At 46.6% G+C, this 23,429-nt stretch overlaps 1 protein-coding gene across 2 annotated transcripts in view; it reads left to right on the top strand.

Annotated features, from left to right (window-relative positions):
• The first annotated feature begins 16,663 nt into the window (after positions 1-16,663).
• Positions 16,664-23,429, top strand: part of YIPF1 (Yip1 domain family member 1) — a 93,096-nt gene continuing 86,330 nt past the window's right edge. The window contains exon 1 of one of the 2 annotated variants that reach the window (XM_085602583.1): positions 16,664-16,872. The gene's annotated coding sequence lies outside the window, so the exon portion shown is untranslated. The remainder of the gene's footprint in view (positions 16,873-23,429) is intronic. The other variant, XR_014960672.1, reaches the window with a different exon arrangement.

Consider the following 23,429-nt stretch of genomic DNA (forward strand, 5'->3'; position numbering starts at 1 on the left):
ATGTATCTCCTGTTTCCACTGTAATAAAAGTATCAGTTGCTCTTGCCTCCAGACAGGGACGCAGTGCCTCCTGCACTATGGTAACCTTCGCTGCTCTGTCGAGCAGAGTCAGTGCCCATGTCCAATCGAGAAGCCGCGTTCTCACCGTCTGGGGAATATTTGGCTGTTAGAGCGGCAACCTTTTTCCTCTGATATGCGGGTCTAAAACGAGGCAGCTCCTCTGGTTTTGCCTTAACGTCAAACTGTCAAGGTTGATCCCATCTCTGTTGTGTGGTCAGACCTTTGCCACGATCCTTATGTTCCCCACCACCAACTTGAGAGTCCGATGTGTCCTGTAAAGAACGAGGAAAGTGTTGTTCAGGAACTTGAAATCTATTCGGATTCTTATTTTTCGTGCGGTCGCGCAAGTCATAAGTACGCTCAGAAGACTCAAGTGCCGGTGAACCAGTACGTGAACCCTGATTCTGTTTTTGCTGCCCTTGTTTTTTAATCTTTCAGTTCTTTTTAGAAAAGTGCTACTCAGTCTGGGCTGTGTAATGAATTTCAGCTTGAGTTTGCGTTTGAGTAAAAGGCTTAATTCTCAGACTATTGCGCCCTAAGGTTTTATAACCTTTGGCAATAATCTTTTGCAATTTGCGCTGCTTGTCTGTGTCAGCACAGCCTCCATGCGTTGTGCCACTTACAAGCTCACTGCATAACCCTTAACATTAGCATGGATCATATCGCAACCAATATTGAACACTCCCACCAGTCTCATTCCCAACTCCAGGACTGCTTTTGCCCCATGTTCATCCTGAACACGTTTTATCACGGAAGGGAGAACGGTCATTGAGGGAGTGCCAAAGCACATTGAATATACCACTGCAAAAACTCTACCCCATGTGTTACAATCAGCCAATTCGGGAACAAGGCCCTTAGGTAAGCTCATGGTCAGAAGCCTGTGCTTCTCCACAGGTGTCGTGTTTGGAAAAACAGCTTTGAGTTGCCCAAATGTTTCAGCAAGCCAAAAAGGAAGTTCATCCTTATTTTGCGGATGCCTGCCCATCACAGAATTAATCATGATGGGACTGATGATTACACCACTAGGACCCGTTGGTTGTGCAGCAGCGCCAGGTGGTCCCACCTGGAAGTTGCGCAACATGAACTGAATAACAGCTCTATGTACACATATTAAAGAAGTATGCAATACGGGTAGCTCTGCGACTGTAGCAGTGAGATAATTTGGGTGTGGGGTATACCCAGCCAAAACGGGCCACGTGGCCCCATCTATTGATAAGGGGATTAAACGGACCGGTTGTAGGAGAGTAGGGTCTGCTTTCTATGTTCACCCCCACTTTTTGCTTTTGCTTTACTGGTTTTCGACTTAGTTGTAGCTGTGGGCCTGCTAATCAGACCCACAGCCCTGCTGTTCTCTCTCTAAATTATTACTATGTACTTTAGGTGCATAACCCAATTGGATAGGATCACCTTATTGGCCCCTGTACAGTGTACCTTAGGTACCCAGGGCATAGGTGTACCCTAGGCCTACCAGTGGCTGCAGCATGTATTATGCCACCCCTGGCCTGGCCTTCCATTATGACACAACTGGCTGATCACTCAGCTGGGGCAAGGTCGTGTAATCACCCCTTGCTTAGGTGTAGTATTCCTATACATACCTTATATATAGACACATGTGTACCTATCAGCCACTCCTATGGCAGGCCTTAACAATCCTGGAGGCAGAGTGCTTGGTAACATGTGAGATAGTGCTCTAGCATGAGCTGAGCCTGTCTGCAGCTTTCGGAACCATGTCCTTATAGCTGTTCAATGATATAGCCTACCATATACTCTTAAAGTGCCTTATAATCTTAAACGGTTATGGTAACTATGGTTTGGCTTTATCAAAACATGTCGTGTAAGGTGTCTAACACTTTGGAATAATACCCCCATCCCATTTCTGGTGATGAGGATATTATCCCTCCCTTCTAGAGGGAGAAGACATGTTGAAACCTACTTACCCGGTTAAAGTTAACCAGAGCCCCAGCATCACAAAATGGATGCTGCTGCCACGACACAAGTCTGACCTCCTGCTGCTGGGAGTGATCCCGGCACGGGAGGCTTGGACAATAGGTTTCCTGCCTTGGGAGGTGCTAGCACCACCCCAGACAGGCCTTAGTGTATTGGGGCAGGGAGGGATGAAAGAAACTAGACACTGCCTGGGGCCCACAAGGTGTCCCATGCATAGTCCAGTTCAAACCGGTGCTGGGGCACTCCAGCCCCAGTCTTGGCGCGAAACTGGACAAAGGGAAGGGGGTGTAACCACCCACCTCCCAGGTCCCACCTATAAGGCGTGACCTAGCAGGCAACCCAGCCCCCCCAGATTAGTATAAGTGTGGTAGCTGGGCCCCAGGAGATTAGATTATCCTGAACCTGCAACTTGAACAGAAACTCTGGACCTTCGACATTCGACGAAAGAAGAAGACTGTAGAATCTCCCTTGTGACCAAGGAGTGGTCACCCTGTGCGAACAGGCACCATCAAGAGACTTACCCTTTGCTTTGCTGAAGTTCTACGAGGGACCGACTGCAGAGCCTGACCAGAGCCTTGACTTCCAGACTTCTCCGACCCTGATCCACATCCACAGCCGAGCTGAGATCCGTGGGGGCGACGAGAGACGTGGGACCGGCTACCTGGGAAAAGTGGCGAGTATCTTCCAGCACAGCTTCTGAGGCACCCTCGAGGTTGTGCACCAGGGATTGAGAAGCCCCAACCCCAAGCACCATCTGCACCGAAGATCAGCCCCCCACACTCCACGAGTCCTGCGTGGGGCCCTTCTGCATTTTCCTGCTTGCCGTGTCTGTCCGGTTGCTTGCCCGGTGGCTAGTAACCTTTGCGACGACACACCTTCAATTTTCCACTGCTGGTTTGGCTCCTCCAGACTGGCTCCTGCTCCTCTGTAAAAGAGAAGCACCCCAGACCTTCCTGGTCTGCACCAGAAGCAAGTCCTCCATTCTTCGTGGGTTCCGCTTTCCAAGGCTTGGTGAGTCCTAGTTCGACTTCGACGCCGCCGACAGCACGAGCCTTCATGGGACAGCTCGCCTCCTGGTCCTGGTCGTCCTCGACGTCTCCTGGTACCCGTGGCTGCTGCGACAAGCTTCACCTCTTCACCTGCAATCTCCTGACATCGCCTGGTTCCTTGCTGGTTCCACGTGGTCACTGGCTAGTGACCCAGACTCTGTCCCTTCTGCTTGCAGGTATCCTTCCTTCTTGATCCCAGCCTTGGGATCCACCGGACACTCTTCACTGACTGCCTGTCAGCATCTTTCCTTCAGGCATCCATAGGAGTCGACGACGAAACCCGACGCAAGTTCACACCTATGCACCCGCAGCCCGTGGGCTAGGTAACTTGGGTACTCCGGTGCTCATCAGGGTATTGACTATCCTAGTGTCTAGTTCTCAAGTCTCGACTTCCTAGCTACTCCAGAAGTGTCCTAAATCTTATTAATTCAAAACTGTACTATTTCTATAGATTATACGCATTACGCGTGAGTGTTTCCACTCTGCACCTGAATCCCGTGGGCCTCCCACTTCCTAACCTTGGGTAGTATAGTGTAGCCCCAGCGATTCCCTAGGCCTAGGCCTATCCTATTCCCGTGACAGTGGTCCTTATACCACTTACTTAGTATATGGTTTGCGTGGCCCCTAGGGCCTAACTGTATTACTTACCTGTGTGAGTTAATGTATGCTTGAATAAGACTGTGTTGTACTTACCTCGAATCTCATAAAGAGTGCTGAGGGTTTGACTAGCATAAATACACTTTATTTTATATACATATCTGTTGTGGTGTCATTTCATTTGGTATTCAAGGGGTTACAAATGGTATAACAGCTGGCTTCACATGCCATTCAGAGTTTAGCCTAAGACTGCTCTTGTCCATGCTACCACTAGGATAGCTGGTCTATAAGGTTGACTTTACAACCAATCACCATAAGGGTTGTTTGGACTGATACAAGGTGTACACTATAATTAGTGACATCATATATCAGGCCAACTTCTCACACCGGTGTAATAGGGTGAGGAAGGGCGCCTTTAAAGCATATTGCATGTTGCCAAGCTGTTAGCGGAACTTCTAGAGACTTATAAGGTCGATAATTCTGCGGAAGGGCCGTGGCAGTGTATTCGTGAAACAAATGGTCGGTCCCATCGACTGCCGGAAAGGTGACCCAAGAATAAAACACCTCGAAATGGTGAGCCGCATACGCTTCAACAACAAAAATAAGTGGAACAACATCAACAGAGGCTCCATATTGAGTCAAATAGGTTGTTACCAGTGCGCGGTTAGGAGGTGCTATGGCAACCGCCAGAATCAATAGTAGAGAATAACAACTATGTGTGGCAGCGCAATAACGGGTCAAAAAAGAAAGAGAAAGACCTTTTAAAATTCAAGCTTGAAAAACCTATAAAATATCACAATATAGGAGGCTACACCGTCACAAACGTCTCCGTAAACAGAAGCAAGGGGTTTGTGGACAAGCACAAGCACTACTCAGGAGTCTTGCAGATAAGTACCAGATCAAACATCGGCGGTGCCATGTTGCGGGTATTCTGCACATACACAGAACTATGAGCAGGAAAACAGAACCTCGTGTATAGGGGCTAAACCTTCCTACCTCCTTAGTGCCCAAAACTGACTAGCTATAGTGTCTCATTCGTTGTCCTACATTATCACGAAACTACAAATGATTAGACAACCCAGAACACAACACTCCTGACTCTCAGGAATCGCAGTAGCAAGACATACCCTTTCGCTCACTCACTCGTACTTGTCCACAGTAAGAATTGTGAGAGTCACTGTATAGTTCAAAATGTTTATTTTAACTATCGGTCTCTATAATGCAGTATACTAGCCACTACCAGCAGCAAAATGCATAAACTTAAAACAGTTAGCATTGTTACAATTCCATAGAATATAAAGGGGAATGTTGTCGTATACAGACAGTGGATAAAGGACTATAAGGCCTAACCACCCTCCCCTTGATAAGGTAAAGTTTTATTATATAAAGCAAGATCTCTGGGCTTTGTCAGCAGACCCCATACCTTAGTGCCTAGATGGAAGTTTTATATCATAGGAACAGCATAGCTCTTCTCCCTGGAACAGTCCCTCGCCAAGTGTGTATTGAACAACATGCATCCCCGTAATATCAGCGTACGAGTTTCCAGCAGCGCAGTTGTGTTAGCATGTTTTGTCTAGGTGCAAAGGACTGAACAGAACAGAATAACAAGGGGCATTGTTTATCGACCTTGCACATCATGTTCAGACTAAACTCCAGGAACAAGCAGAGAAAGCAGACAGTTCTCATATGAAAGGCACAAACAGAGTCTTGCAAAATAAAGCCATGTAGTAACGTGCGCAAAAGCAGCATCATGGCAGCAGAGCTCAGGCTAACTTAGCAATGTCGACAATTGCCCTAATGGCCATATAACACCAGGGCATATAAACCTAATTTTATAATGGTCCTCCTTATGAATACCTGACCCCTCTACCCCTGGGACACCTAGGGGAGACCCTGGGGGTACCTAATATGCCCAAACATTGTAGGTTATCCATTTTTAAGTGCCCAAACACCAAAGTCGAGTTTGGGCACAATTTACTTTTTAAAAGCAGTCCTGCAACACGGAGCCACTTCTAAACTGACCTCAGGCTTCAGCTGTGCACATATGCAAGTGCAGAAAGGGCTGCTCGCCTCTAAACTGCCACTGCCATCCCTATTATATGCTAGGGACTTACAGGTAGTTTCAATTCCCCTTCCCTATTATGTACTAGGGCCTTATAGGGTAGGTCATGCCAATCACAGGGGTACCCCAACCCATAGAGTACTCTAGTGTATGTAGCTGTTTTCACTGTATTCTAAATGCGTCTCTTTCAGCATAGCACTGGCCCTGGGCCTGGTTAGGCAAAGCCCAGGGTCAGTCAGAGTCAATTACCACCAGTACCAGTCAGCAAAACGTTGGGGGGTGCCCAGGGCACAGGATGACTTTCCAACAACAACAAATTTTATATTACAGTTCATAACGATTTCTATCTTATGTCCATAGAGGTGTTATATTTGAACTGTTTTGTTTTGTCAAGTATATATGGGCAGACACTGACAGTTATGTTGTGATGCGTGTACGGGAGAGGTGTGGCGCAGCGGCGAGAGAGGCTGACACAGGAGTGCGGGGCTCGCTGTTGGATCCCTGGCGCCGGTGGCATCTCAGCTCCGCATCATGTGACTCTGGGCAATATGTCACTTGACTTCCCTGATGGCCCCCAGGGCCTTGAGACCCTTAGGGGTGATTAGTTCGCGCTTTACAAATGCCAGATTTATTTATTCATTTGAAACATTGTTGTGATGCTCTTCAATGTGATAATTTAACACTTTAAAAAATTACAAAGTCTGTAAGAGTTGAGTATTTTTCTTCTAGTATCTTGTTTCTGTCTTTACTGATTGCCTATGATGGTATATCCATGCAAAACATTGCCCCGTCATCCTGTGTTGTTGCTTGCCGTTTCCCACCCCTTCCAGTGTTGTTGCTTGCTCCCTCCAACCCTCCCGCTCTCTGTGCTGTTGGTCCCTCCTACCCTGCTGTCCTTCCATGTTGTTGCTAGTCCATCCGAGTTGTTGTTTGCTTCTCTAAGTTGTTGCTTACTCCTTCCCGCCTTCCCATTCCTCTGTGTTGTTGCTTCCTCACCCGCCCTCCGGTCCTTCTGTGTTGTTGCTTGCACCCTTCCCAGCCTCCTGTCCCTCCGTATTGTTGCCTTACCCCATCCCACCCTCCAGCATTGTTTCTTCGACCCCTCTCACATTTTTGTACCCTCCTGTCCCAGCAGAAAAAAGCATTGGCAAAGCCAATTGGCCTCACCAAGACCGACATGGGCGCTATTGGCTTTGTCATTGTGATTATTTTTAGTCATGTTGTACAGCGGTGCCGCTGATGTTCAGGATGGCTGAAACAAGAAAAAAAGCACAATGATGTGGCCAGCACAGGCCGCCTTAGAGCGCTGTTATATTTTTTGATTTTCAAACAAGCTGCAGAAAGCCATGTTGCTGTACACCATGGTTTAAAAAACGTCAAGAAAGACAATACCTCTCGCATAGGAGAGATCTATTGGCTTTGTTAAAGTTTGTTCTTCTGTGGGAACACTGGAATCTCATGCAAAAATGCGATTTGTCTGTTTGTATTATTTACTCATACATATTGCTAGGTCATCATATATGTATAAATAAATAGATTAACTGTAAAGGAGGGAGTTGTGTGACATTCTTACTACAAATGATTTCACTTGGTTAAAGATAGAATGTTATGATATTGGATGGCTGAGGTTTTTCCTGGAAACTTGAATAAATCCACCTTGGACATTGGACAAGGACATTGTGATTATTTCAGGTCAGTATTCCGATTTTTTTAGGTCGAGCCTAGCTAGCGCGCATGCTCTGCTCTAGGAGAAGGGCCTCTTGGGATCGCTACAGCTTTCCTTGAAGCTTGTGCGTGTGGTGCTCACACGCTATTGGGCTTTGCGTGCGTCTTCCTAAAAAGACAGCATGCAATTGGGCAAAGGTGGGTGCATGTTCCACCTTTGTACCCTCCCACGGCCTACGGGTTGCGAGAGCGAGCATCAGCTCCACCTGTTTCCTATTATCACGCCCGCGTCTCGCGGTCGCGTTAATTGTAAACAGATGGCGGTCGAGCTGCTTTCTTTTGTTCTCATTTCTCCAATAACATCTTGGAAGGAGCAGAGATGGACGGGCTGATGCACATGCAAGCCCCACTCTTAGCGTCCCTCGGTACCCCCTGCCGCTCTCATTCCCTTGATGCATATCTATAATCTGCTCGAAGCGCGAGTGAAATGCTTTCACTTTTGCAATAGTTTTTGTCTTTGGCATTCAGCCGTCCTGTGCCATTTCTTGCCTGACCCCTGACGCTCTCTCTGCCAGGAACAGGCGCGTGCCTGCACAGAGATCTTAAACCAGCCCCCGGCGTGCAGAGGTACCGCGGGTATGTAGCTCTTCTAACAGGGGCCAGGGCACCATCAAGGCGAAGGGCTCACATGCACACGCACGCTCAAGTACATCGAAGAGCGGCCCTCCGTTTTACAAATACCCGAGCAAGATATTTTGTAATTCTCACGAAATGCTGTTCGCCCCAAGTGAGCTCAGGCAGTGCATGCACATGCCAAGTTTGATTTTAATATGTGCGCTTCTAGATTTTTAGGTCTCGCCTGAGCTAGCGCATGCGCTGCTCTGCGAGACATTTAGTTAGTGGATTTTTAAAGTGCTACCAGAGGCTTTTCCTGGTCTCAAGCTTGCGTTCACGAGTGCGTGCACTTGCGCAGCCGCCATCTGTCTTTCCTCCATCTGGCCGTCATGGCTCATAAAGCACACTGCTCTCCCAAGCGCCTCGCTCTGCCCCTCCCCCACCACAGAGCGCGTCCCTGCGATCACTTCCCGCTCACTTTTATTTTTTTCCCGCGGCCGCGTCAGTTTCATTTTTATATGCTGCTATACATACACTCCAGGAACAAATGACATTTGCAACCATGATTTACTTTTATAATTGTGTTATGCTGTAATAAAACCACTCAACTCCCCAGAGTGTAAAACCACATCCCGTTTCCAGCAATCCCGTTCTAGCTACTTTGAGGCTTTTTGTGACACAGTATTAACTTATCCCCAGGGTGCTTGGCAAGCGTGCATCTTCTTAAAACCTTCACTGTTCTCTGTCGTCACACCTGTTCTATCCATCACGCGCGCCAGCGCGAGGCATGTTAGTTCCGCTTTCTTCCTGACATTTCCTCGCTTATGTGTTTGCACAGTTATTTGTTTGTTTAATTCACACCGCAAGAGGACAATGCCAAAATAGATGCTCATACCTGCTTCCATGCCTAATTTACGAGCTCGGGCAACCTTGACAGATTGTCTTCTGTTGCTGTAATCAGGCTCCTCTGTTTGCACTACCCCCTCCCTCCTGGTCAGCTTCATTTGTGTCTTCTATTGCTGTAATCAGGCTCCTCTGCTTGCACTACCCCTTCCCTTCTCCCCCTCCCTTCTCGTCAGCTTCATTTTTTGTTTGTCTTACTCCTCTGCTCCCACTACCCCCTCCCTTCTCCCCCTCCCTCTTCGTCAGTTTCATTTGACTCTTGTATCCCTATTATTAGTTTAAGCATTTACTTAAGGCCCCGAACACTTGAATTTTTTTTTGCTACAATTTATTTTTTTGTCCCTCATGGTGACATACAGCTCTCCCCAACACATTAAATTAGGCACTGACATTATACACATCTCTCATCCATAAAGTAACAAGCATTGGCATAGCCAATAGGTCTTGCTTTCAGGACCTTATAAGTATTTAGTTATGCAGCACAATATCCTTAGTGCAACAAAATTAACTGTTGCATGGTTGAACACTTATAAGCTCCCAAAGGCAAGACCTATTGGCTATGCCAATGCTTGTTTTTTTAATTGCCTGGGCAGCAGACCTGAGAGGCGTGCGAGGCTACTGCCCCCCCAGCCCTCCCAATCCCAACTCTCTCCCCCTCCCCCACCACACAATTCAGCAGCGCATCACTCCTCTGCAGAAACCCAGCACCGCACCTACACCCCGACCAGTACACTTAATTTTAGTAGGAGGAAAAACCCTGAGACAACGCCTGCAAAAAGCAGCAGAAAGTTGACGAAAAGCGACACTTTTCCCTCCTCCCCCACGTGAGCATTACCACCTAGAATAGCTGAAGAGCCAAATCCCCCATTGTATCAGGGCCCTACATGCTGTCAGTGTGCATTTCAACATCACGGGACTACATTATTGTCCCATCTGCCTGCACCTTATCGCTCATGGGTTGTGCAGCATCCATGGTATTTTAAAAACACGCTGTAGCATACTTTAATATGCCTCTCTACAGTTTCTCATCTCTCTTTCCCGTCTTTTTATTTTATTTATCACTGTTTTTTACCTCTCCAATCTATCTCCCTTCACTGGCTCCTCGCCCGCCCCTTCACTCTTCCTCTCTATCCCTCCCACTCTCTCCTTTCGAGGTTTCCTGTCTGCACCCAAATGCCAGGAGAGCTATGCCATATTTGTAGGTAAGGTGTGTTTTTCTTCAGCTGGGGAGAAACAAGGCCTTCTGTGTCGCTATTGATCATAATAAATGAACCACACTTGCGTAACAGGCTTATACCGTGTCCTAGTTCAGCGGCCCACAGCTTGTTTCAAAGCAGGTAATGTTTATAAAGAACTAAACTCAATGTCCACATGTCTGTTTTTAAGAAACCATGAAAATGCAGCCTCTCTTTCTGTTCTTTTACTTTGCTTAATACAACCCATGTTGACCCTCAAGCTGTGTAAGGGAGTCTGGAGAAGTACGGAATAGGTAAATGTCGTAGAATGCCAAAATGAGGCGCCACAGTGAACTACTTTTACAATGTTTTTATACTATAATTTCTTTGACGTTTTGTTGTTTTCTGCATTCTGGTATTGCTTGTTTACACAGTAGTGAATAACTTACTTCACTGATGTGTTTTGGTACCACTAATGCGATACTTTTACCCACACTAAAATTATTTTTGCGGGTCATGTCTGTGTAAGAGCTTGTGATGATTTTTAAAGTGTCCATTTATAAACCACTTTCATGTATGTGCTACATACGATTTCCATCAGCATTGCAAAACCGAACAAACACAATGCTCATAGACCATGTCACTTATGAGACGCCAGTCAGTGTTGGTTTTTAGTGAGAAGACTTGCATTATAAGATTAGATTTTTTTGTTGTTGGTTACCTTGCAATTAGCAGATAGATTCCCACGCATGCAAAGTGTTCTTGGTTAAAAGTCCAACTGATTGGTTCAAGTATAGGACCTCAAGATTGGCCAGTCTCAGAGGCACATATTTCCCTCATTCTTTTTGTTGGCTTTTCAGTGCAGAAGATCTGCATATGGGTGGGGAAAGCAGATCTTCTAATACAAGGCTACCAGGAAGTACAAAACAGAATGTAGATTTTCCTAGTATATTATGACGGAAAGTCTTAATTTTATTAAAGACACGGACGCGAGTATTATGCTTTCTAATCTTGCGTTTATTATCACAGCAGCAAGCTAAGCGCTAGAACTACAGTTCCCAGAGGGCCAAGGAGGACACAGGCCAATGGGGACTAAAGAAACATAAACTTAACAACCAATGGGCACTGCGCTTAGGTAATAACGTCACATCTGACCGCGAGCAGTACTCTTTTCGCTTGTGAGCAAAGGAACAATTGAGAAAACAATAGAAACACCTGGAGTCCAAGAAAAAAACAGTTGACCAAAATTGAGCCAAGTCTCTCGAACCACAGGAGGTCCAGTGGAAGTAGAACAGGAAGATTCCAAAACGCCAGGAATCGGAGTGAGAACCAGAGCACTGCTGTCATCACGAAGACGCGGGAGGCAACGCTGGAGCCTCTGTAGGGAGGGAAAGCACACAGGTTAGAGGTGTAGCGGCGGGATAATACTCGCCTCCGTGTCTTTAATAAACTTAAGACTTTCCGTCATAATATACTAGGAAAATATACATTTTATGGCAAGGCCGGAGGCTCCTACTATGCTTGTTTAAAGCATATCAATAACTAAACAAGAAGCAGTAACAACAGGTTTACAATAAAACATGCGAAATACATTGTAATTTGACCAGTTTGCGGATCTCAGGATGTCCTCTAAACGAGAGCCAGCCCAAAAGGCCTTGGAGGCCATGGCTCCTCTGGAGGAATGGGTTCCGAAAACAGAGGTATCAATGCCAGCCAGGGACATAACCTAACAGACCCAACGGGCTAAGGTAGCAGAGGAAACGGGAAGATGAGGTTTGCGGAAGGAAATGAGGAGTTGAGAATTAGAGGACGTCCTGAGATGCTGTGTTTTTTGTTCATAGACCTTAAGGCATTGACCTACACATAGTTTAGAATGGGAAGGAAAATAAGGGTAAAACACTGAATTCAAGTTTGTCTTTGTTCGTCTATTTATGTAAAACAAAACCCCAGTAGGGGAAAATTGACAAGGAGAGATATCCAAGGCTTTGACATCTGAAACACGTTTAATGGAAATTAAACACAAAAGCATGGTAAGATTGGCAGATAACATTTTGAGAGAGAGAACTGAATTATCAGGCCAATCAGAAAACAAGTTAAGCACCACATTAACATCCCATAAAGTAGAATACTTAGCCAACAGAGGTTTGGAAAAACGAACTCCTCGCAGAAGTCTGCAAACCAAGGAGTGCGCGCCAATGGGTTTGCCATCAATTGGAGTATGGTTCAGAGAAATGGCTGATCGATACAGATTAATTGTCCTATAAGACTTACCTGCAAGTGCCACTGAGGCAAAAAAATGAATCAGAAAATTCACAGGGGATGAAAAGGGATCGAGATGCCTCTCCAGACACCAGCTTGCCCATAAAGACCAAGCGGATTTGTAAGCTTTGGAGGTACCTGGGGCCCAGGCCTTAATGATGAAGAGAGAAGCCTCCTGCGAAATGAGGAGGTCAGGAGGGAGAGGCTGGAAACCTTCCAAGCAGATAGTATGAGAGAGTTGTCCAGAATTAGACTGTGCGGCTGGCTCAAAGGAATTCTGGATAAAGTCTGTGCACACCGGGAGGAGAACCGGAAAATCCACCGCAATTTCCAGAAGAGGCGAGAAGCAAAGAGATCGGTGTGAAAAGGACCACATCTTTGAGCAAGGGATTGGAAGACGGATGGAAGCAGCTTCCAATCGCTGGAATCTCGAAGATAGCGGGAATGCCAATCTGCTGCCGAGTTGAGATCCCCCGGGTGATACTCTGCTGTGAGTGATAGCTTGTGGGATAGACAGTACTCCCAAAGACTTTTTGCTAACTCCGCTAGAGGTTTGGATTTGGTACCACCGAGATGGTTCACGCAACGAACCGCAGAAACATTGTCCATGCGAAGGAGTATTGAGCATTGAACTCTGTCTTTTGTGAGGCTTTTGATTGCAAAGGAGCCTGCAAGCATCTCTAAACAGTTGATGTGCAATTTTGACTCCTCGCGAGACCATGAACTGCCAGTCGAAATAGGACCACAACGGGCGCCCCAACCCGACAGGCTTGCATTGGATTCTAACACAAGTTCTGGGGCTGACGCGAAGATGGTCCGCCCGTTCCAAGCATCTAAATGGTCGATCCACCACTGAAGTTCGATGCGGGACTCTGGATCTAGAGTAATGAGATCAGAATAAGCTAGACCTTGACGAAGATGACGGATTTTCAAACGTTGCAAGGCAAGATAATGCAGAGGACCTGGAAAAATGGCTTGAATGGAAGCGGAAAGCAGACCAACGATCCTTGCCAGGGAGCGGAGAGAAATAAGAGAGGTGCGAAGAACCTGGGAAATCTCCTACTTGATGGTCGCAACTTTTGATTGGGGGAGAAGAAGAGACGCTGTGGAAGAGTTCACGAGAAAGCCCAAGAACTCGATGCTTTGAGAGGGAAGAAGCATTGACTTTTCTGGGTTGATTAGGAAACCTAGATTCAAGAGAAGGGATTGAGTGGTGCTCAGATCCGCCAGAAGGTTCTGTTTGACCGAATTCATGAGCAGAATGTCGTCCAGGTAAATGATCAGCCGGATACCCAAAGAGCGAAGGTAAGAAATTACGTGTTTCATGAGTTTTGTAAAGCACCAAGGTGCTGAGGAGAGGTCGAAAGGAAGGGAAGTTAAACGATAAGTGACTTCTAACCATTGAAACTGAAGGAATTTTGAGTGCGAGGGATGAATCGGAATGGTGAGATATGCGTCTTGTAAATCCAACCACACCATCCAGTCGTGCGGACAGAGGGTATCCCGTAAGTGGATGATTGTTTCCATTTTGAAGTGGCGATAAACCACAAACTGATTGAACAACTTTAGATTGATAACTGGACGCATCTTTTTGTTCTTCTTTTGGACAAGGAAAAGAGAGCTGAGAAACCCTGTAGGATCATAGGGAGCTACTTGGATGGCCCGTTTTTGGAGAAGGGATTGGATTTCCAGAGTGACGAGATGAGAAACTTCTGTGGAAAAAACCAGAGGAGGAGGGAACCCATGTTGGAAAGGCGGAGCGTAAAGCTCTATAAGATAACCTTGTACAGTATCTAGGACCCAAGGGTCTGCACTGAGAGAGCGCCAATTTCGAAGGAAGAACTTTAAACGACCCCCAACTGGGGAAGAAAATGGGAGACCTACCTTGCTGATTGTTGTAGTTGCGGAAATTCTTTTGACCTCTGCCACGGAACCCACGACCTCTCTGGGCATATAACTGTGGCTTGTAATCTTGAGAGTTGGAGGTGAAGGAACCTCTGGAGCCTTGATTCACGTAGGAGCGGCCGGAAGAGCGACCCCTGCCTCTGCCGGCCCGTCCAAAAACCCGAGAGGGAAAAACTTTCTTGATAGACTGTTGCGCTTTGTCCAAAGAGACGAATGTGGTGACAAATCTACTAAGATCTTTGACTAACGAATCACCAAAGAGATGACCCTCAGCCTTAAGACCCGGATCCTGAGACGCCAAATTAGCTAATTTGGGGTCGAGTTTAATCAAGAGACCTTTGCGGTGCTCATGGATGATAGCAGCGTTGGCATTGCCCAACAAACAAAAAGCATGTTGCACCCACAGGGAAATATCTTCTGCGTTTAAGTCAGAACCCTCAAGGCGGGCCGTCTCCGCCACGTCAAAAATGCGAGCCAAAGGACCCACAACGTCCAGTAATTTGTCGTGACAAGTAGACCAAGCTTTATCAACCCCCTTGCGGGGATCCTTACCAAACTTAAAGAAAAAAGTTAAAAGGGGCTGATCAATCACAGGAGCTACAGTAATGTTAGCTGCCAAGGAAGGCTTGGGGCACTCGGACTTCAACTTGGCTCTGGCAGGCTTGTCAAGGGGCAAACGCAGCCTGGAAGAAATATAGTCCCCTACATGCTGAGCGGGAAACCATTCTGTAGAGTTGGGATGGCGAATGGAAGTAGGTTTGAACATAGAAACCCCCTCGGAGTCCAGCACAGGGGAAGAATCATAAGAGTCAGATTTGAGTTTCTTGGCTGGAGGAGAAGAAGGGTCAGGAACATCAAAAATAGTGGAAAGATCATTAGAATCACCCATGTCATCATCTGTGTCATAAATGGTGGAAATAAGAAGTTTCTGAGGAACTTCTATGTGTTTTGTCTTGCCTTTACGCTTGACTTCAGATGAAAGTAAGCCCTCCTTAGTAGGAGGCCTGGGAGGAACGGTGTCCTCAGTCAAGTGCGAGGAAACCTCGCTAACCAAACGAGAAGCAGATTTAGGCATAGGTAAAGAGGCAGAGGACGCTACCTTGCGTTTTCTGCTATCCCCCGCAGAATGGGCCAAAGCTTTTGACAGCAGACGAACCATGGAATTCTCCATGCCTTTGGACAGGCGTTTCATAGACGCCTCCACAGCTGACTCCACAGAATCATTAATAAACTTGTTCAAATCTGATTTAAATGCCTCACTATCATCCATCTGGTGCTCAGAGGCAGGTGAACTGTCCAATTCCATTATAAAAAATCCCTGGGTACAAACAGACAGGCAAGGGTTAAGGCTGCAGAGACTGAAGGAGGAAAGGGAGGGACTACCAAAGCCACTTCCCTAGGGGCGGAAAGACAAGCCCAAGAAATGAGGAACCAGCAGGCAGAAGACGCGATAGTGTGAGGAGCGCACACCGGAGACTTCTGAGGGAACAACCGCCACCGCGTGACGCGCTACAACGAATACTAAGTGCGCACGCGTGGCAGGGAAAGGACGGAGCGGCAGAGAAACCAAACCGGCACACAGGCAAAAGCGAGCGGTAAGCTCGGCAAAACCCAGCAAAGCTATGAAACGTTAGAAACCTTGAGAAACAACAGTAGGCAATAAGCAAAGAACATAAATAACAAGAGCGAGTAAGATAAAGCACTTATCTGACTACGAGCAGCAAGAAAAGAGGACTGCTCGCGGTCGGATGTGACGCTATTACCTAAGTGCAGTGCCCATTGGTTGTTAGGTTTATGTTTCTTTAGTCCCCATTGGCCAGCGTCCTCCTTGGCCCTCTGGGAACTGTAGTTCTAGCGCTTATCTTGCTGCTGTGATAATAAACGCAAGATTAGAAAGCATAATAGGAGCCTCCGGTCTTGCCATAAAATTTGAGACAAATGGACGAACACGTAGGCCAAATGTTATTGTATGTAATAAAAAAGCATTGACATAGCCAATAGGTCTCGCCTTTGGGACCTTATAAGTGTTTAGTTATCCAGCACAATATCCTTGGTGCAACAATATCAACTGTTGCATGGCTAAACACTTATAAGTTACCAAAGGCGAGACCTATTGGCTATGCCAATGCTTGTTGTTAAAATAATTTCTAGTTTTACGAAGTTGGTTCTTGGTCCCTTGTTCGTAAATGTTAATGTGCTATCTCGCTATTTTTTGATACATTTGATACAATGTTGTAAATCTGTGTATTTTCACGCTTGCCCCTACACACTATCAGCTCCTTGAGCAGTTCTTGGATACAAGTATGCTTCAAAAACATTAAAACAATAACATCAGCGTTTCATTTAAAGATGGCGGCATGTTGTCTCAAGGTGTTTTGTAGTCCCTCTTTTGTTTTCATAGGTGCCGGCTTGGCTCTTTTCCTACTGTCACATCACATCCTCCCCGTGGGCATGTTGCTTCCGCCCGCATCATCAGATAGGCTTCACAGCTGACGGTACAACAGAGCTGTTGCTGATGTACGTACCCAGAGGGACTCCAGCCTCCGAACACCCTCCATGCCGCTACCCACTGACTCGTCCGCTCCTCCGACAGGCACCCGATACCAGGACCTAGAGTGAGCCCCTACCGACTAAGGTTAGGAGAGATGACATCTATTCTATGACAATACTGGGGCAAAAACACAATTCTTACCGAGCTTTCGGGTGGGAACAATCAATCATAAGAGATTACACAGATACTTCCCATATTAAAGGAAGATTAGGAATATACTATTCCCGGAGAGTACTACACTGGGCACAAGTTGGAGAACTAACCTAGTTAATCAGAAAGCAAGTGGCTTCATGGCGCTTGACATCACAGGATGTGGCATCACAAGAGGTGAAATCAGATCTTAAAGCCCTCACATTTATGTTTAACATGCCTATCGTGAGTACATTGGAGCATATTTCGAGTATACAGGGAAACCGTCATGATTGAGGTAGAAGATTCACACTTTTGGAACCCACACTTAAAACAGTGTTGCCTTTTGTCAGCGTAAACCTCCTCTTCCCATAGTGCTTTACAATAATAAATAGTGGTACTTAAATTATTTCAACTCCTCCTCAGGTGTAGTAAACTCTATATAAATGCTATTTATTTTGTGTAAATACAGGGAAAGACCAACGCATCTGACATTCTTACACTGCATGCATATCTTATAAACAGGGACTGAACAAAGTGAAAAGCTGCCTCTTATATGGGTGAGGTGTTAACAAGTGGGGAGCCTTTGTTTCCCCTCTGCTGCATTTCCATCAGGTGTGAGCCTCCTGACTGATCCCAGCCAAAAGACTCATTCAAAAGGAGGCCTGATGACCCTTCAAATTGGGCCTTTGTTATGGGCCCAGCAGGAGTCTAAAATAAGAAAGCCCCATACCGTCCCCGCCTGAGCGTTGTTGTGGATCGAAAGCAGACCACGTGCAGGCGCTGCTGAAAGTGTCCCAGTGATTGGAAATTACACCGGGACGAGTTCAGCACATTTTTCACTGGGGCCCAAAAATAGGGGGTGGACGCCGCCCACCCGCGTGTACCCCTGACTATTGCCCTGGTACTAAGTCGAAAGACATGCACCCATGCCAAAACACAGGGGAAGAGCTATCTCATAACTATCTTGCATTGATAGGGGCGCGGACATCCCTCTAAAAAGCACAGGGTAAGAGAGGCCACTCCTCTACAGCGCACCAGGATAACAGACCCCACATACAAGATGGGTTACAGGGCAAGTGAGACCACATCCCTGCAGTACACCAGGATATGAATGACCCCTACCCCATACTTTTAACTGGGCAAGAGAGACCACAGTCCTGCTAGCTTTAGAGAGCTGTGAAGATACTCTAGTGGTGGGCGAGTATTATACACAGACAAGTAACACAACACAACTAGATCAAGAGAGATTTGACTCTGCAAACACCAGCGTAAGTGGCCCCGTCCCTGCAGAGCACCTGGATAGGAGTCCCTACTCAAATAGGGCCCCTAGAGAGGCCATTTTTGCCTCTCACCAGAAGAGATATCTCGACCCTGTAGAAAATCAGATTAAAGAATGCCCGACCCCTGAGGAGCACAGGGTAAGAGAAACACCATTCATGCATCCAGAGAAGCTTGGCTATCTTGATCCTACTCAGTTGGGTTTAGGAAACATCATAGCACCGAACTGGCTCTGATCACAGCATCGGAACACGTCAGGCAGATAGTTGATGCAGGGGGAATGCAGCATTGGTGCTGTTGGATCTTTCCGCAGTGGTTGATACGGTTAATCATAAATGACTGCTGGATCATCTTGATGCAATAGGCATTAAGGGGAGAGCGCTGACACTGCTCAAGTAGTTTTCGACAGATTGTGAACAATTCATTGCTCTAGCTGATTTTAAGTTATCCACTTTTACACTCCCCTGTGGTGTTCCCCAGGGCTCATCACTGAGCCCGACCTTTTTTAGGTCGCTCCTAGACAGCGCAGCTATTAGGTGATCTGTTGTATGTACTTTGTGGGGTCTGACCAATCCCACCGGAGTGCCTTTCGAAAATCATAGCATGCAATTGGCTAATGATTGCTGCATGGCCCACCATTTCTTGTAAGTTAACTCCCATGGAGTACTGGCTCTGGAACAAGCAGCGCTATGCACATTGCTCACGTACTTGTATCTTCTTGATTTTACTGCCTGAATGCAGTTTCTGTGCGCTAACACCAATCGGCTCTGCTTCAGACGCAAAGGGCCTGCCCCATGGAGTATTAACGCAGGAGCTAGCAGGCATGCATGCTGCTTGTACCTTTATCTTGTTTGTTTACTGACAACAAGTCTCTTCTCGCCAGACTTGGTTGTCAGGAAAACACCCCTCTGTGCCTACCTCCACCCGCCACAAAAGTAGCATCGCGCTGTTCGTGGGGGCCCAAGAATGCTCGTTTTCTTTGTTGCTTCGCGCTTTGAGCTCGATTTAGATTGATATTTTAATGCATTATTATGAAGGGAACAGCAACTGGTTTTGTTGGTTACAGGATCGTGACTCACTCTGCTGTCCCAGATGTGGTCACCATCTCTGCAAGAGCAGGTTCGCAGCATCTTGTCTCCGGTGCACATCGATGCCCATGCCTGCTGCCTTTGTCCCAGAGGAGGACGCAACACCTGCTGCTGGCAGTATGCCAGGCCGGTTGGAGGGCACGTTTTAGCGCTGCTGGGTGACAGGATGGCACATGCCCTGGATTCCAAGTGAACTGGCTGAAGGCACCCTGGGGCTCCCTGCACCCACTCATCTGGTCCCCGCTCCTGTGCGAAGATGGAACACCTAGTGAGGGATATGTTATCAGAAGCGCATCAGTGTAGAATATAAGAAAGCAAAACGTAACTGTGTTGATAAATTTGAAGTAGTGCGCCCTGATGTCTTACAAACCCTCAAGCAGCACTGACAGGTGGCTTTACGTTTAAATAGCATATATCATGCAAACAGCAGTGTCAGAGGGAGCAGGAACAAGAGAAAAGTATTTACCATGTGAAACTCTCTCTCATGTAGCCATCACATAGCGAGGTACGCGAACCACACGTTTTATTTTCTTCAAAAAACAAACCTATTTATTTATTTACATTTGGAAAGTGGATGTAGATTCACCAAAATGCCAGGGGTACTGGAAGTGGCATCACACACCCTTAGAACTACATGACATCACAGGAAGTGAAATCATATGAACCCATCATCCTCCCTGAAATCTATGTCACATGACGTAACCCTAATTCTACCTCACTAATTGACATAGCTAATGTTCCATCATAACTGCATGAATAATAAAATAACACTGACAAATAGCTGGTTTAGATATAACATATATTAGGATGCGATCTTAATCTTTGAAAGTAGTGGAGGGTAATATTTCCCTGATTTGTTGTGAAAGACTTAAGCCAGTGAGCCAGAGCTCCTCAAGGAGGACTCAAGGGGCCTCTTCCCCAAGAACATGTAGAAAAAACTAGGTCATATGGTGCATTTAAAGCACAATTTTCACATAAATTTACTAAAATACCACAGGCTCTGAAAGTGCTCTTGTTAAATATTCAAGTCTTTTCATGGTGTCCTGAGCCAAATAATTAAGACACTCCTCAGGAGTTGACCCATTTCTTTTCAAAATGTGCTCTGTCTACCCCTATATGTCAAAGAGTATATCCATTGTGCCAGGGCCAACATATTTTAATGGGTGCCCCATATATTCCATGGATATCCTTATGCCAACATTTACATGCACTATTCCAGTGCCAGTCATTTGCCATGGGTGCCCCCTATGTCAAGAATAACACTAGTAAGCCAGTGCCAGTATTTTGTGACCGGTGCCTTTCATGATACGAATTGCCTGCAGCATTCCAATGCAGGAATTATACCAGGGGTGCCTCCCTAAGCCAAAATTACCTTCAGTATGTTATAGACAATCACATACTTGCAATCATAATAACACATTTTTTATTAATTTGCACTTGCATTCACTCATTTACGCTCATTAACATTTATTCTAATTTATTTGGACTCATGCATTCTCCCAAACTCTCTTGTATTCACTCTTTCTGGCTCATTCACCCTCACTCATTCTTACACTGGCACACTCATACATTCTCACTCCGTTATACCCACCCGCTCTCATTTATTCTGAGTCTAGCTCACTCAGTTTTTCTAATTCATTCAAACTAACCAGCTTACATTCAGAAATCATACCATCATGTACAGTTCAAGTGACAATTTATTGCACGACCATGTGCTGATTCATGCAGGCCAAGCAGATGCCTACAGGATTGTGTACTATTGAACATGAGTCCAGTGTCTGTATGGCAGGATCTTGCATTGGTGTGACCGCGTACAAGCTGATTCTTGTACTTGAACATTCAGCCAAGTGACTGAATGAAAGGACCTTGTGCTGATTGTATATTTGTGCAAAGATTGATTCTGTAAAGGCAGGCCTGCAGACTGTACATACTTTCATTATTCTACAGTGAAGTCAACCCTTAAACACTCTACCACCACTTAAGTACACTAATAGTCTGAGGGTTGTGAGAGTGGCGGTATATATGTGCTCTCACAGTCATCCTATTTTACCACAAAAATGTATATCTTTAATGGATAATGTAATATAATCAATAATATGCTGCATAGCTAAACACTTACAATGTCCCAAAAAGTGAGACTTATTGCATTACAAATGCTTGTTAATGTTTGTCTCCCCTCTGGCACAAATGATTCGATCCCTGGGGTTCTAAGCGATTTCGTACGCCAATGATACCCAAATTATAGTATCTGTGACAAGCAATCCTCCAGATATGGCCTCACGGTCTCACAACTGCCTTCTTCAAGTTTGGCATTGGATGGCTTCTAATTGTTCAAAGCTTAATTCCAATAAAACTGAAGTTCTTCTTTTTGCAAATAATGTGTCCTTCTGGACGCCTTCCGATTGGCCACAGGAACTTGGCTCTCTTCCCACACCAGTAAGCAAAGTGAAGTTTTTGGGAGTGACCTTCGACACTAAGCTCACGTTTGAGTGCCATGTTAACACTATTACCTCAGCCTCGTTCTACATATTAAAGCTCTCAGAAAATAAATTCTGTTTATCCTTCATAATCTTTAAAAACTGGTTGCCTCAGCCCTGGTGTTGTCCAGGGCTGATTATTGCAATGGCCTTTTTGTTAATATAAGGAAAAAATGTCTCATCAAAATGCAGATTGTGCAAAATGCTGCTGCTCGCTTGCTGTTGGGTATTCCCAAGCACAAGTCTGTCGCTTCTCCTCTCAGACATCTTCTCTGGCTCCCAATGCAGAAACGCATCGACTTCAAGGCTCTGTGTATTGCGTTTAAAGTAGTACACGAAACAGGTCCATTCTTCTTTTTTAAACGTAATGTCCCAGCTCAGACACTGAGGTCTATCTCTGCCTACAACCTTGTTGTTCCCAAATGTAAAAAAGCTAGCTGGGGCGGCAGAAGTTTCCTGGTGGGTATCTCCAGACTTTGGAACTCTCTCCCTCTAGAACTAACAAACATTTGCAATGCAATAGGTCTCACATTTACGCAAGTTTAAGCTATTGGCATTGTAAATAACAATGCCTTTTATTTATGTTTTATAAACCAAAACTTGGGGGCGTGGCGAAGTGGCGCAGGGAGATGGCCGCGTAAACCAAGAGCTCCGTCCTCACTAACTCCCCCGCATAAATCCGCCACACATATCCTATAAACATATCCTATAACTGAACCCGGAATCATTAATCGGAAGGGGTGCGGACCCCCCCCGGGTACTCCTGTGTCGCTCAGACTCCCAGGGACTAAGTTAGGGCTTCAGTCGTAGTGCTGCCTACATCTCTGACGGAGCCGGGACCTGGCGTACTGTTTCCAGCCGGTACTGGAGCGAGAGGAGGCGGCCGGCGGACAGCGCGACCCGGGGCCTTGTACGGCCCTTGCACCACACAACCACCACAGACCGTAGCACTCTGAGGGTGCCCCCCCATCCCGCTTCTCGGGAGGGGTGTGTACAACCGACCAACCTCCTGAAGCAGCCGAGTGGCAGATTGGCAAAAGCCCAGAGTGCCCGGCAACTGATGCGGCGATTCCCTACACTCTTGTGCGACGGAGGAGTGGGAGATCCCTGGGGTCGGTGACGGTGATCCGGTGAGTGCTATCTGGTGTCAGCAAGCTGGGGGGCCCCCTTCTACCCGCCCAGGCCAGAACAGCTGCGTGATTGGGGTCGCTTCTCTCCCCCCTATCCCCCCCGCATTATAAAGACGGACAAAACTGTTCGGGGGCCATCGCTCTGCTGGACACTGGGGAAGAGGAACTGGTGCCCTGATTGCGACTTCCTCCCCCCTTGGACTGTGGTTTCTGCTCCATCGGGACTCCCCGGCCAGGCATACGAGGCTGCTGATATAACTGGGTTTACCGGGCAGGAGAGTGACAAGAATCTGTCGCTGCTCCACACAGAGCAATACGATCCACGCGGTGCCTGGGGGAGGTGGGGAGAGAGGGCCTGGTTGCTGCGGCCCACACCTGCAAAATGGCTACCGCTGACAAGCCTAAAACAACGGGCCCGAGAGGCCAAAATGCGATCCAGTCCAACAAACTGGACCGGTACACGGTCCCCAGGGACTCACCCATGATCCACACCCTGGGAACCGGACCATGAGCGAACTTGACGGTGAAGGCCAGGA

The sequence above is a fragment of the Triturus cristatus genome, chromosome 4_2 (assembly GCF_964204655.1).
Source record: "Triturus cristatus chromosome 4_2, aTriCri1.1, whole genome shotgun sequence".
Lineage (NCBI taxonomy): Eukaryota > Metazoa > Chordata > Amphibia > Caudata > Salamandridae > Triturus > Triturus cristatus.